This window comes from Geotrypetes seraphini, chromosome 12 (genome assembly GCF_902459505.1).
Source record: "Geotrypetes seraphini chromosome 12, aGeoSer1.1, whole genome shotgun sequence".
Taxonomy (NCBI): Eukaryota; Metazoa; Chordata; class Amphibia; order Gymnophiona; family Dermophiidae; genus Geotrypetes; species Geotrypetes seraphini.
In genome coordinates this window covers 49,147,240-49,159,351 of record NC_047095.1, presented here as the reverse complement: position 1 = coordinate 49,159,351, position 12,112 = coordinate 49,147,240, and the positions used below count along the sequence as shown (strand labels likewise).

At 41.3% G+C, this 12,112-nt stretch overlaps 1 protein-coding gene across 9 annotated transcripts in view; it reads right to left on the bottom strand.

The window, feature by feature from the left end:
- Positions 1–12,112, bottom strand: part of DOCK7 (dedicator of cytokinesis 7) — a 287,050-nt gene that overhangs the window by 141,830 nt on the left and 133,108 nt on the right. The gene's annotated exons all lie outside the window — the stretch shown is intronic.

The window sequence follows — 12,112 nt, the reverse complement described above, 5'->3', positions numbered from 1 at the left end:
AAATCAAACATAGCAAGATTGGGACAGTCAGAAAACATCTCAGCTTGAAGAACGGCGCATATTTGTCTTGTACATTGCAGCAGTCAAAAGACAAAAAAAACAAAAAACAACCACACCAAGATTTAATGATTAGGCCTATAAATCTTTTTAATTGACTTGAAATAACCTGAAATGCTGCCGGAATGCTAAGTTAATTCCTGAACCAGAGGTCTTGTTTGCTTTGTTAGTTCACTTTCAAACATTTTGATGTTCCCAATCTAGGTCAGGTTAAAAGGTTGCGTTTCTGAATGTATGTAATGCAGAGCACACTATTGGGTCAAGCTGCTTACTCTACAAAGAAACAAAGTCCATTGATGAAACTCCTGCATTGTAACACCTTTACTGAAGCTCATGTATTGTAACACCTTTACTGAATCTCATGCAAACCGTTCAGAATTGACTCCCCAGTCATTAGTAGTGGTATAGAAGCTTCCTTAGTGCCACTAAATATGTCCAGTTACCCCAGACAAGAGATTTAAATGGTCAGGAGCCTCTCCTTGCTGTTTGAATCATTTTGAATATCAACCACCCTAGTTTTTATAATACAATTCCTATATTCTACAATTACCAGATACCTGCATGACGAGGTCCAGGACAGACACTAGAGAGGGGGGTCACAAAGCTTGCCTGCAGGCTGTCCCTCCTTTCAATGTCAGGCCGGTTTGTCAATCACCCCTAACACCGACCAAGCTAGTAAGTAATTTGGATCCAGATCAAAAAATTTTAAGCTTAATACAGGCAGCCCCCGGGTTAAGAAAGAGTTACATTTTTAAAGCTGTTCTTAAGTCGGATTTGTATGTAACTCAGAACTTGTAGATTTTAAGGTTTTTGCTGCTTACCTCTGCTCCCAGTTGACAGAAGGACCAACTGTCCCTACCATTGTTCCCTCTAAGGCACAGGTGTCAAAGTCGGTCCTCGAGGGCCGGAATCCAGTCGGGTTTTCAGGATTTCCCCAATGAATATGCATGAGATCTATGTGCATGCACTGCTTTCAATGCATATTCATTGGGGAAATCCTGAAAACCCGACCGGATTGCGGCCCTCGAGGACCGACTTTGACACCTGTGCTCTAAGGTAAAGCCTCCACAACCATACACTGTTCTTAATGTGGCCATGCATCATTCCTGAATCTGTTGCAGGAGAAAATGTAAGAGTCTATGCCACTGGAAATACTGCTCAGTGAAATCAAATCAACTGCAAACGCGTTCTTAAGTTCGAGTCATACTCATTTATTTATTCAATTTTCTATACCGTTCTCCCAAGGGAGCTCAGAACGGTTTACATTAATTTATTCAGGTACTCAAGCATTTTCCCCTTAAGCCGGGTGTCTGTAACTTGGGGACTGCCTGCATAAGTAGGAGTTAGAGCTGGAGTTGGACAGTAGAAAAACAGAGTTATCGAAGATTTGGTGTTCCTACGCCACAGAGATGCATATAGGAGGGTGGCAAGAAGGAATCACTGCAGAAGAGAAGGCCGTAGAGTGCACTGCACATTTGTGAAGGAACACTCAGGGGACAATTCATGCGTGAGAGAGAAGTATTGTTTGGCCTAATGAAGCTGAAGTGGAACTTTTTAGTTTCAATACACTCAACCAAGAAACTTTCATAGTGGCCGCTAATTCTGGAATCAGCTGCAATCCGATGTGATGAATAATGCTTAATTTTACACTATAAAAATATAGAAATAAAGATTAACAGGCAACCTGCAGGTGCCCCCTTTTACCAGGCTAATCCATTACAACCATCATTAGATTAGTGCTATGCTTTCATCACTGGGTCAGAGCAAAATAAGCTAGAGATGGCGTATTTATATATTTAGGCAACTTCATCCATTTTCTCATAAGTGTACTTTATCAGTAGAAGACGCTCTGCTTCCTGTTGATGTCATCTCCCAAGAATCGTAACTCCACACCCACCTTCACTCAACTTCCCTCCTACATGTTCCACAGTCCTCCCAAAGAAGTGACTCCAACAATAAGAGTAGGCCAACTCGCAGCCCGAAAAATGTGCACGACTAGTCAGCTTCTGAACTACCCTCAACCCTGACCTTCAAGTTTCAAGTTTATTAAAATTTTGATATACCACCTTATCATTTATTTCAAGATGGTTATACATTTTAAAATAGGGCAGAAACAGATAATATAATTTAAATTAACTTTAACAAAATAAACATACATGATTAAATAAAAACAATGACATACACGACTAGATGAACAGGTACGAGCGGAAAAGAACAGGAGAACTACAATAATGGAAAAAAAGTAAGATATTAAAGGTATAAACAAAAGGGTGGGGTTAAAAACAAGTAAGTCCAATAGAAGTGGACTCATAAAATATAAATTTCATTTGGGTTTTTTAAAAAAATTTATAAAAATCCTTAAAAGGACTTTACACTTGAAAGGCGTCTTTAAAAAGGAATGTCTTAAGGAAAGATTTTAATTTCTCAAGATTAGTTATCTCTCTTAGAGCATTTGGTGCTGAGTTCCAGAGGGTCGGGGCAACTACTGAAAAGATAATGTTTCTTCTAGTGTTAATATGGTTCAAGGCTGGGATTACTAATAAATTTTGCTCCGAGGAACAAAGAGATCGTGATGTGGTGTACGGTATCAAAATTTTATTAATGAATTCTGGCTGTCCAGTGTTTCTTGTTTTAAATATCAATAATAGAGTTTTATAAATGGCATGGTGATAGATGGGAAGCCAATGGGCTTTTTTTATCAGAAGAGGAGTGACGTGGTCGAATTTTTTGGCCTTTTGACTTTTATGGCTGTGTTCTGGATTATTTGTAGACGTTTTAACTCTTTTTTGGCAAGACCGTGATATAAGGCATTGCCATAATCCAGACAAGAAATAACTAGTGAATGAATTGTCTATAGTCTATAATTCCACCGTAATATTTTCTGTATTTAATATTTTACTGAATTACTTGGGTTTCAAAGTAACTAATGGCAGACACGGAAGCCAATACAAGCTGCCAAGTAAAACCTTGTAAAAGTTCCAAAAACTGAACAGGGCAAACTATTTCAAAACATATAGATTTCACATGTACAACATCACCTCAGCTATTAATAGACCAAGTATCTGCTCCTGCCACCAAGCACCTGGTCTCTTCCTGTGAAAGAATATACAGAGTCTACAATATCTGAGATGAAACCAGATTACCTGCCTCAGCAGCTGTGAGTTTGATTCCCACTTCAGCTCCTTGTGATTCTGGGCAAGTTCCTTAATACTTCATATTGCCCTAGGTACAAAATAAGTACCTGTCTAAAATATGTAAACCGCTTTGATTGTGTAAACCAGGGTTTCTCAAACTGCGGTATGCATATCCTAGGGGGTACGCAAACCGCCTGTTGGGGGTACGCAGACTGAACCAGTTCCTCCCCCATCCGATCCGCCGCCATCCGCATTTAATTCTCCCCGGCCGCAACTCCGGGAAAGGAAGGGCCAGGCACGTGTAGCGATTGCACCCCACCAGCCCACAAGCCTTCCTCCCCCCCCCATCAATTCTGACATCAGAGAGAAGGTCCAGGCCAGCCAATCACTGCTTAGTTGGCCTGGACCTTCTCTCCAACATATGAATTGATGTGTGGGGGGGGGGGGGAAGGCTTGTGGACCGGTGGCATGCAATCGCTGGCCCTTCCCGGAGTTACGGCAGGGTATAATGAAATGCTGGTGGTGGCAGTGGACGGGGGGGGGGAGGGGAGGAATTGGAAAAGAAAGAACAGTCAGAAGGAAGTGCAACTAGAGACTCATGAAATCACCAGACAACAAAGGTAGGAAAAATAATTTTATTTTCAATTTAGTGATCAAAATGTGTCAGTTTTGAGAATTTATGGGTTCCTTTTATCAAGCCACGCTAGAGGGGTTAGTGAGTCGGACATTTCATCACGCACTAACCCCTGCGGTCAGCCAGAAAACTAACGCCTGCTCAATGCAGGCGTTAGTGGCTAGCGCAGCAGGCAGTATTACGCACGTTAAACCCCTACCGCAGCTTGATAAAAGGACCCCTATATCTGCTGTTTATATTTTGCACTATATTTGTCTATTTTTCTATAGTTGTTACTGAGGTGACATTGCATATTTTAAAGTCATCTGCCTAGACCTCTTTGAAACCCCCCGAATATAAATGATAATCAACATTTTCTCTGCTTACAGTGTGCTTTGTGGGGTTTTTTTTAAAATTTTGTGGTTGCCATTATGTATTAATAAGATTATATTGTGTGTATATGAAAAATGGATGGAAGAAATTGCATTACAATTGTTATTATTATTATGGGGGTAGAGTCAGGGGCAGAGTTTGGGTGGGGGTACTCGGTTGGTATTTGTTAGGCTTAGGGGGTTCTTGGCTTGAAAAGGTTGAGAAAAACTGGTGTAAACCACACAGAAAAAGCAGTATATCAAGTCCCATCCCCTTTACCAAAAGTAACTTTTATGGATTTTCACTTTCCCTGAACAAAAGCTATCAGCAGTATCTGTAATGTGATCAGTGATCAGCTTCCTCTGAAACCACAAGGGTCAGAATGACCCTCAGACTTGCTAGATTTCGGTTGATAAATTTGAGCTAGATGTTACCGTTGTGTTCTACGAGAAGTTTTCACATGACCCATCATGGTTGGACGTTTAGAAGACGGTGGCAAGTCAAATGCGCGCAAGACAAAAGCGTGCGGACAATTGTGCCAAGACAACTGAGAATAACCACAATTTTTCGCAAGACAACTAAGCACAAGACAACCGTAGAAGACATCCTTAACCCTTTCAGGACCATAAGGATCGTAGGCCAATTTTTGTGGTTTTGACGACATTTTTATGGTAAAAAGGGCTTGCAGATGCCAAAAAATTGATTTTTTTTGTGAAATATCATTATTTTTATTTAAAAAAATCACATTTCTGGCTTATGGACAGTGTGGCAAGTGAATCTTCTCGTCAATCTAGCAACGACGCTAATGAATGAATGTCGGAACCAGTTTGTTTACATAAAGGCAGTATCCTATGGAATCCGTACATATCAAATTTAGAACTGTAGACTATCCCAATCAAAATTTATAGGATTTTAAAGTTATGGGACAAATATGTCCCTTGGTCCTGAAAGGGTTAAAGCATCAAACATTCTAGGCTAATATTTAGTTTGGAAAAACTACTGTGCGTGTACCACCAGAGCTTGTGGAACTGCTAAAGTTTGGAGCATTGAATGGCTAGCAAATAAAAATCTCCTAATTTTGCATCCCAGAACAATTTCTACATGGTCACAAAAACAAAGAACTTAACTATTAATTGCCCATTTACACTGCACATGCCCTGGCACTATGTCTGTGAATCACCAAGGGCTCTTGCTGTCAGCATTAAATCTGCATGCCTTTAGATGAGGGGTGCAAATAGATCTCAGGCATATTCATTGGGGAAATCCTGAAAACCCGACTGGACTGCGGCCCTCGAGGTGGGACTTTGACATCCTTGCTTTAGATAGTTGATTTCAGCACATAATATTCCAATATCAGAGTTTAAGAGTGACCTTGGATTTCGTAATAATGCATTTCCAGAGTCTGGTGCAACAGTCAACATTATCCCAATGCTGACTCAAGTGACATTCTGCTCGAAACAATCTATAACAGTGGCTTGCATATTAAATAGGTTGATCTGTAATCTGTGCTGTATGTATACAATATTTTCAACTAAAGTCAAACCCATGTGGCAACGGCCCCGAAGCCCTTTAAATCTCTATGGGCTTCGGGGCCATTTGCGCGGCTTTGTAAAAGAGGCCGTAAGTGTAAAAATAGTTTCAATTTCAGTTAAGATCCCCAACCACAGCTGAGGTACTTTAAAGATTCCAAAAGAAAGAGCAGCAACAGTCAATCGGTCAACACAGGGGGGTTTCAGTGATGCACACTAACTTAAAATATAGCATTTAACAGAAAATTTAAAGTGAGTGAGACGTGCCCTCAGTGTGAGGGAGTCAGCAATCAGGAGCGTTAACAATGTAATCACTCCAACGCTTAACAACGATAGCAGAGTGAGCAGTATACCGCTCACGTCCACCTGCACACTTTAGGTAGGATTTCTAGAGGTCTGCACGGGAACGGGGATCGTGGGAATCTCCCCTAACCCACGGGACTCCCACGGGGACCCCCCTCTGGCCCACGGGACTCCCACGGGGATGGAAAGCTTTGGAAGCAGGGTTCGTCCATATAATATAATGGACACGTCAGCCTTAGTAAAAGAGGGGGTTTATAAGTTAATTACCTGAACAGAAAACAAAAAAAGGGTTCCACCAAAGAGATTCCACAAGGAAAACAGCAGCGCAAGCAGAAAAGAAACTGTGGAATTGATGATCCTGTCAGAAGTAATTGCTTTTTATGGGGACGGGCGGAGATGGAGGTAATTCCTTGCAGGGATGGGTGGGGACGGAGAAGATCCTGGCAGGGATAGATGGGATTTCTGTCCCCGTGCAACTCTCTAAGGATTTCACACGCCATGGCATTTGCCTTGGTAAAAATCTGGAAATGTTTGACATGTTTTAGTAAAACTTTGAAGACGTATCTGTTTAAGAAATTTTTAGCTGACAAATAAGGGTTTGTAATGGATAAACTTCCTGTCCAATTACTATTTTCCTAGGTTCTTTTGAGTTAATTTTGTTAACCGGTTCAAGTCCTTCTTGGGAATAGCCCGGTATATAAGATTAAGGATTGGATTGGATTGCACACCATCATTGGGCACGTCGATGTGCATAAATCAAATTGTGATAATAATATTAATAAACTTTCAATTTTTATAATTTAGGAAACTTAGGCCCTCTTTTACTAAGGTACGCTAAGCGTTTTCGCTAAATCAACGCATGCGCTAACCGCTAACGCGTCCATAGGATAACATGCACGCGTTAGCGTTTAGCGTGCAATACTTAGCACACACTAAAAAGCATAGCGCACCTTAGTAAAAGAGAGGGTTAGTGTGATCATTCATGCAGTTCTGTACATTAGCTTATTTATGGAGGCTCAACCCTCAGGGTAGCCGACACCTTTAAATCACATGAGGAAAAGAACAGCCATTTCCAAACTAGTCCTCGGGGACCATCTGTCCAGTCAAATTGTCAAGGTATCCACAATGAATGTGCACAAGATGCATTAGCATGCACTTCCTCCACTGCATGCAAATATCTCTCATGCATATTCATCGTGGGTATCCTGAAAAGTGCAACAACAATAACATGAGCCAAAAAGCACTACACTTCTCCCTCCCTAATTGCGGGGGTTAGGGGCAGAGCCATACCGCCAATAGGGAAAGTTCGCTAATAACTTTGGGACGGCTCTGACCCACCTCTGGACCTTACCTGGTGGCCTAGCGGTGACACAGGGCAGGAGCGATCTTCCTACACTCCTGCCCCGTGCAGTGAGTTCCCATGGTCTCACAAGACTACAACCGAAACTCACAGCATGGCTCTGCACAGGGCAGGATGTAGGAAGATCACTCCTGCCCCGCGTCACCGCTAGACCACCAGGTGGCTGCTCAACTCCTCCGCCTCCGATTGCCCCCTCCACCTCCGATCGCCTCCCTCCTCCTCCAATCGCCCCCTCCTCCTCCAATCGACCCCCTCCTCCTCTGATTGCCTCCCTCCTCCTCCGATCGCCCCCCTCCACCTCCGATCACCTCCAACTCCTCTGATCGTCTCCCTCCTCCTCCGATCGCCTCCCTCCTTGCCCCAATCCAAGTCCCGGTACTGTTTTTTTTCGATACGGGCTGCCAACATGCAATTCTCAGGGGGGGGGCTGGGGGAAAAAAAAAAATTGCAGATAATCGAAATCGCGAATGTTAAAACCGCAAATAGAGAGAGGGAAGTGTAGCTCTATAGTGGTTAGTTTTTAAGGGGGAAAAAGACCTCAGAGACCTTCATTCAATCGAAACTGTTGAAAATGATTTGTAAAGCAGGTCGTGGCTCGATCATTTGAAGTTGTGATCCGTAATGCAGCACTGCTCCTGACGAAGCCCAACAGGGTGCCCCGTAGGGCAAATTCAATGTGTAGCATTGCAGAGAAAAACGAAAAGATAATTGCTTTTCAATTTTGGCGCTATCTGGATTTTTGAGATAAATTATTTGCTTTCTGCATTTTTTTTTATTTTTTATTTTATTTATTCATTCAATTTTCTATACCGTTCTCCCAAGGGAGCTCAGAACGGTTTACGTGAATTTATTCAGGTACTCAAGCATTTTTCCCTGTCTGTCTTTGCGGGCTCACAATCTATCTAATGTACCTGGGGCAACGGGAGGAATGGGTGATTTGCCCAGGGTCACAAGGAGCAGCGTGGGTTTGAACCCACAACCCCAGGGTGCTGAGGCTGTAGCTTTAACCACTGCGCCACACACTTTAAAAACCTTAAAAAATTATAAATATAGTCAAACTGGAGGTTTTGACCAATGATCAGAGCCACGACCTGCTTTACAAATCATTTTCAGCAGTTTTGATTGTCTGAATGAAGGTCGCTGAGGTCTTTTTTTCCTCTTAAAAACTAACCACTAGTGCTTTTTGGCTGACGCTATTGTTGCTGCACTGTTCGTTTTGAGCGTCGGCACTTTGCACTTGTTTCACTGTTTCACCGCATTGAGCTTTAGCACGGCATCCTGAAAACCCAACTGGCCAGGTGGCCCCTGAGGACTGGGTTGAAAACCACTGGAATAGATCTGCCATTTTCCACTTGAATGTTGAAAACCAGCAAAGTTTGATATTCATGGCAACAATAGTGTTTTTTAAGGAATAAGACCCAGTTTTGAAAAACTCTTCTAGCACCAGAAGTTTGTGATGTGAAGGTTACTTTGGTAACAACACTGTTGCTTCTATCTTGAGAGCATTTTTGCCCGGCTGCCTGGATACGGCTAAGCTCTTGGGATCAGGCACCCGGACCGACATTTACATAATGGATTAAGTTTGTTAGGAGGAGTAGCCCAATGGTTAGTGCAGTGGGCTTTGAACCAGACAAACTGGGCTCAATTCCTACTGCAGTTCCTTGTGACCTTGGGCAAACCACTTAACCTTCCATTGCCCTAGGTATAAAATTTAAGATTGTAAGTTCACAAGGGACACAGAAAGCACCTATATGTAAGGTATACATCTAGTACAGGGGTCCTCGAGAGCCACAGGCAGGTCAGGTTTTCAGGATATCCACAATAAATATGCATGAGACAGATGTGTATCTCAAGGAGGCAGTGCACGCAAATCCATCTCATACATATTCATTGCGGATATCCTGAAAACCTGACCTGCCTGTGGCTCTCGAGGACCGTAATTGCCTACCCTGATCTAGCACCACTATAGAAACGATTGGTAGTAAAGGTTTGGGTAAAATCCTGGTAGGCCAGAGGGTATCTCACCTTATAGTTTCTATTTACCCGTAGCCAGTCAAAAGCGCATTAGACAATCGTGCGCGGACAAACCCACCCAGACAATCATGCAGTTTCGTCTATTTACCAGTCTCAAAAATGAGCTGCACACAAACCATGAAGGGTTTTGGGGGTTTTTTTTCTTTACAAAAATGTCACTTTACTGAAACAATCACACCTCAGCTCTAGGAATGCAGAACTACTGAATATACCAGTTTCTAAGGAAAATACATTCGCTTTACAAGTCTCCAATGAGTTCAAGTCTGTCCCATCCTGGTGAAAAAAGCCTCTGATTTGAGAGATTTTTCTTTTTCCAGCCAGTAGGCTACTCCTGGTTCCACTCTCATTCCTCAGCCTGGGACCACTTCTTCCACACTTTGCTGTTTCCCTCCACCTTGGCTCCTGCCCGTCAGTAGGGGGGGGGGGGGGGCAAATCAATCCTCTTTCCCAGTAATATTTCCTTGATCAAAACCTGGGATCGGGCAACCAAAGGCCATGTGATTTTCCTGCTCAGTCCATTTATTCCCCTTCAATTACACAATTACACCTCCCTGGGTGTAATTGTGTCAACATCCCTCCACAGGCTTTTCAGTTTAGTGACACCCTTCCCACCCCCCAAGGAGTGCATAACTTTTCCAAGGGGGAGTCGCATGTGTTTTTCTGAAAGGCTACATTATATACCACACTGAGATTCTGTAATGATTTTATATCATTAAATGGTACTGTAACAGTTTTCCAAATAGGGACTTTAAAGACTAATGCTTTGAAAACAAATTTGTCATCATATGGTATATTAGTGAAGTACAAAATGTTGCTTTTCTATAATTTTATACCATCCAACCAGTCTGCTCCTAAGGCTCTATGACACATTTTTATACAGCATGGAAAATTGGACAAGGGTTAAGTTAGTTCAGACGTGCCCTACTTAATAATTAATCACTGTAAAAGCATGTCTCGCTTGAACCGCCCTGTGTTATATATAGTGCAACCACAATCAGGGTGAAAACATCTAAAAATTTCCAACTAGGAAAATCTATGCAGGCTAAAATGAAGACAACATTTTTCTTTTTCATTATCCCTTTGGCTCTTTCATCTAGGATAGAAAAAGATGATTTAATATTTGACTCTGTGCCTACTGAGGCAAAATCAAAGTTTGCCATGATAGATGATGTAAGACTTTTAGCCAATGGTCTCCTTCAACTGGGACATGGTCTTAAAGACTTTGTTCACAAAACCAAAGTGCAAATTAACGACATATTCCAGAAGCTTAATATCTTTGACAAGACTTTTTATGAGCTCTCGGAACAGACCAATGGAATAAAGGAAGACGAAGAGGAGCTCAAGAAAACAGCGTCTAAATTGCAAGCCAACAACGAAGAGCTTAAAAACATGTCGCATGAAATTAATTCCAAAGTTGAAAATCTTTTGCAAGACAAGATCCAGCTTCAGAATAAAATAGAGGACCTGGAAGCAAAGCTAAGCAAACTACTGCACGAACAGCCAAGAATTCCTAACCCTGAAGAAGTCTCTTTGATGAAAGTAAGTATGATTGATTTAAAATAACATAATTATAATATTAAGAGCTCCTTTTACAAAGGTGCGCTAGCGTTTTTAGTGTGCACTATTACCGCCTGCTCAAGAGGCAGTAGTGGCTAGCGTGTGCTATTCTGCGCATTAAGGCCCTAATGCACTTTTGAAAAAGGAGCCCTAAAAGACTTGAAAAGATGTCAACCAAATGTACTGAGAACCTTCCCAAGACTGAAAATGTTCTTATTTCCATTCAACAGCAATTTCAGTTGCCAGGTCATTTGAGATTATGTAGGGAGTTAAAATCTTTTAGATTCAAACAGTTTTTATTGATACAAATATCATCAAATACAATAATACAGCATCAAAAAACATCAATATGCATCAATTATTAATAAACATAATAAAAGACAAATTCCAATATCAATAAACCCCACTTATCTATATGAGTTTGAACCTTTACCTTCCCTCTCTATACCCACCCCTTCCCACCCAATAGTACTCTCTACCCAATGATATTCTCATAAATAAAGAAATCTAACTTAAAATCTCATTACAGCCCTTAGGGTACAAAACTTGCAAATAAATACAGCATCAAAAGACATCAATAATGCATCAATTATTAATATACATAATTTTAAAAAAAATTTCAATATCATTAAACCCCCACTTATCTATATGAATTTGAACCTTAACCATCCCTCTCCACACCCACCCCTTCTCATCCAATAGTACTGTCTACCCAATGTTACTCTCTTCATTTAACTTAATAAAAAGCCTAATTAAGAGATCCAACTTAAAATCGCATTACGACCCTTAGGATGCAAATCTTGCAAATATGAATCCCAAATTTGTATAAATAACATCTTTCGCTTCCTTACAATTCCTGCATCTCTAGCTTTTTTTTTTTTTTTTGCAGCCCTCTAAAATCTTTTAAAAAGGAATTGAAAACTTACTTATTTGTACAAGCATTTTCTAGAACTAAATGTTGTGAAATATTTCTTTTTGACTGAAAGGTCTTTGTGAGATTTTATATCAGAAATTTTAGAAGAGGGGATGATGTAGCGGGGTTACTTGTTGCAGTTTGTTTTGTGAAGATTACGTGAAATATTCTGTTGTTTGTTTTACTGTAATCCGTGCGGGGAGAAGAGACACCAGCGAGGAGGAAACGTGCAGGCGCCGG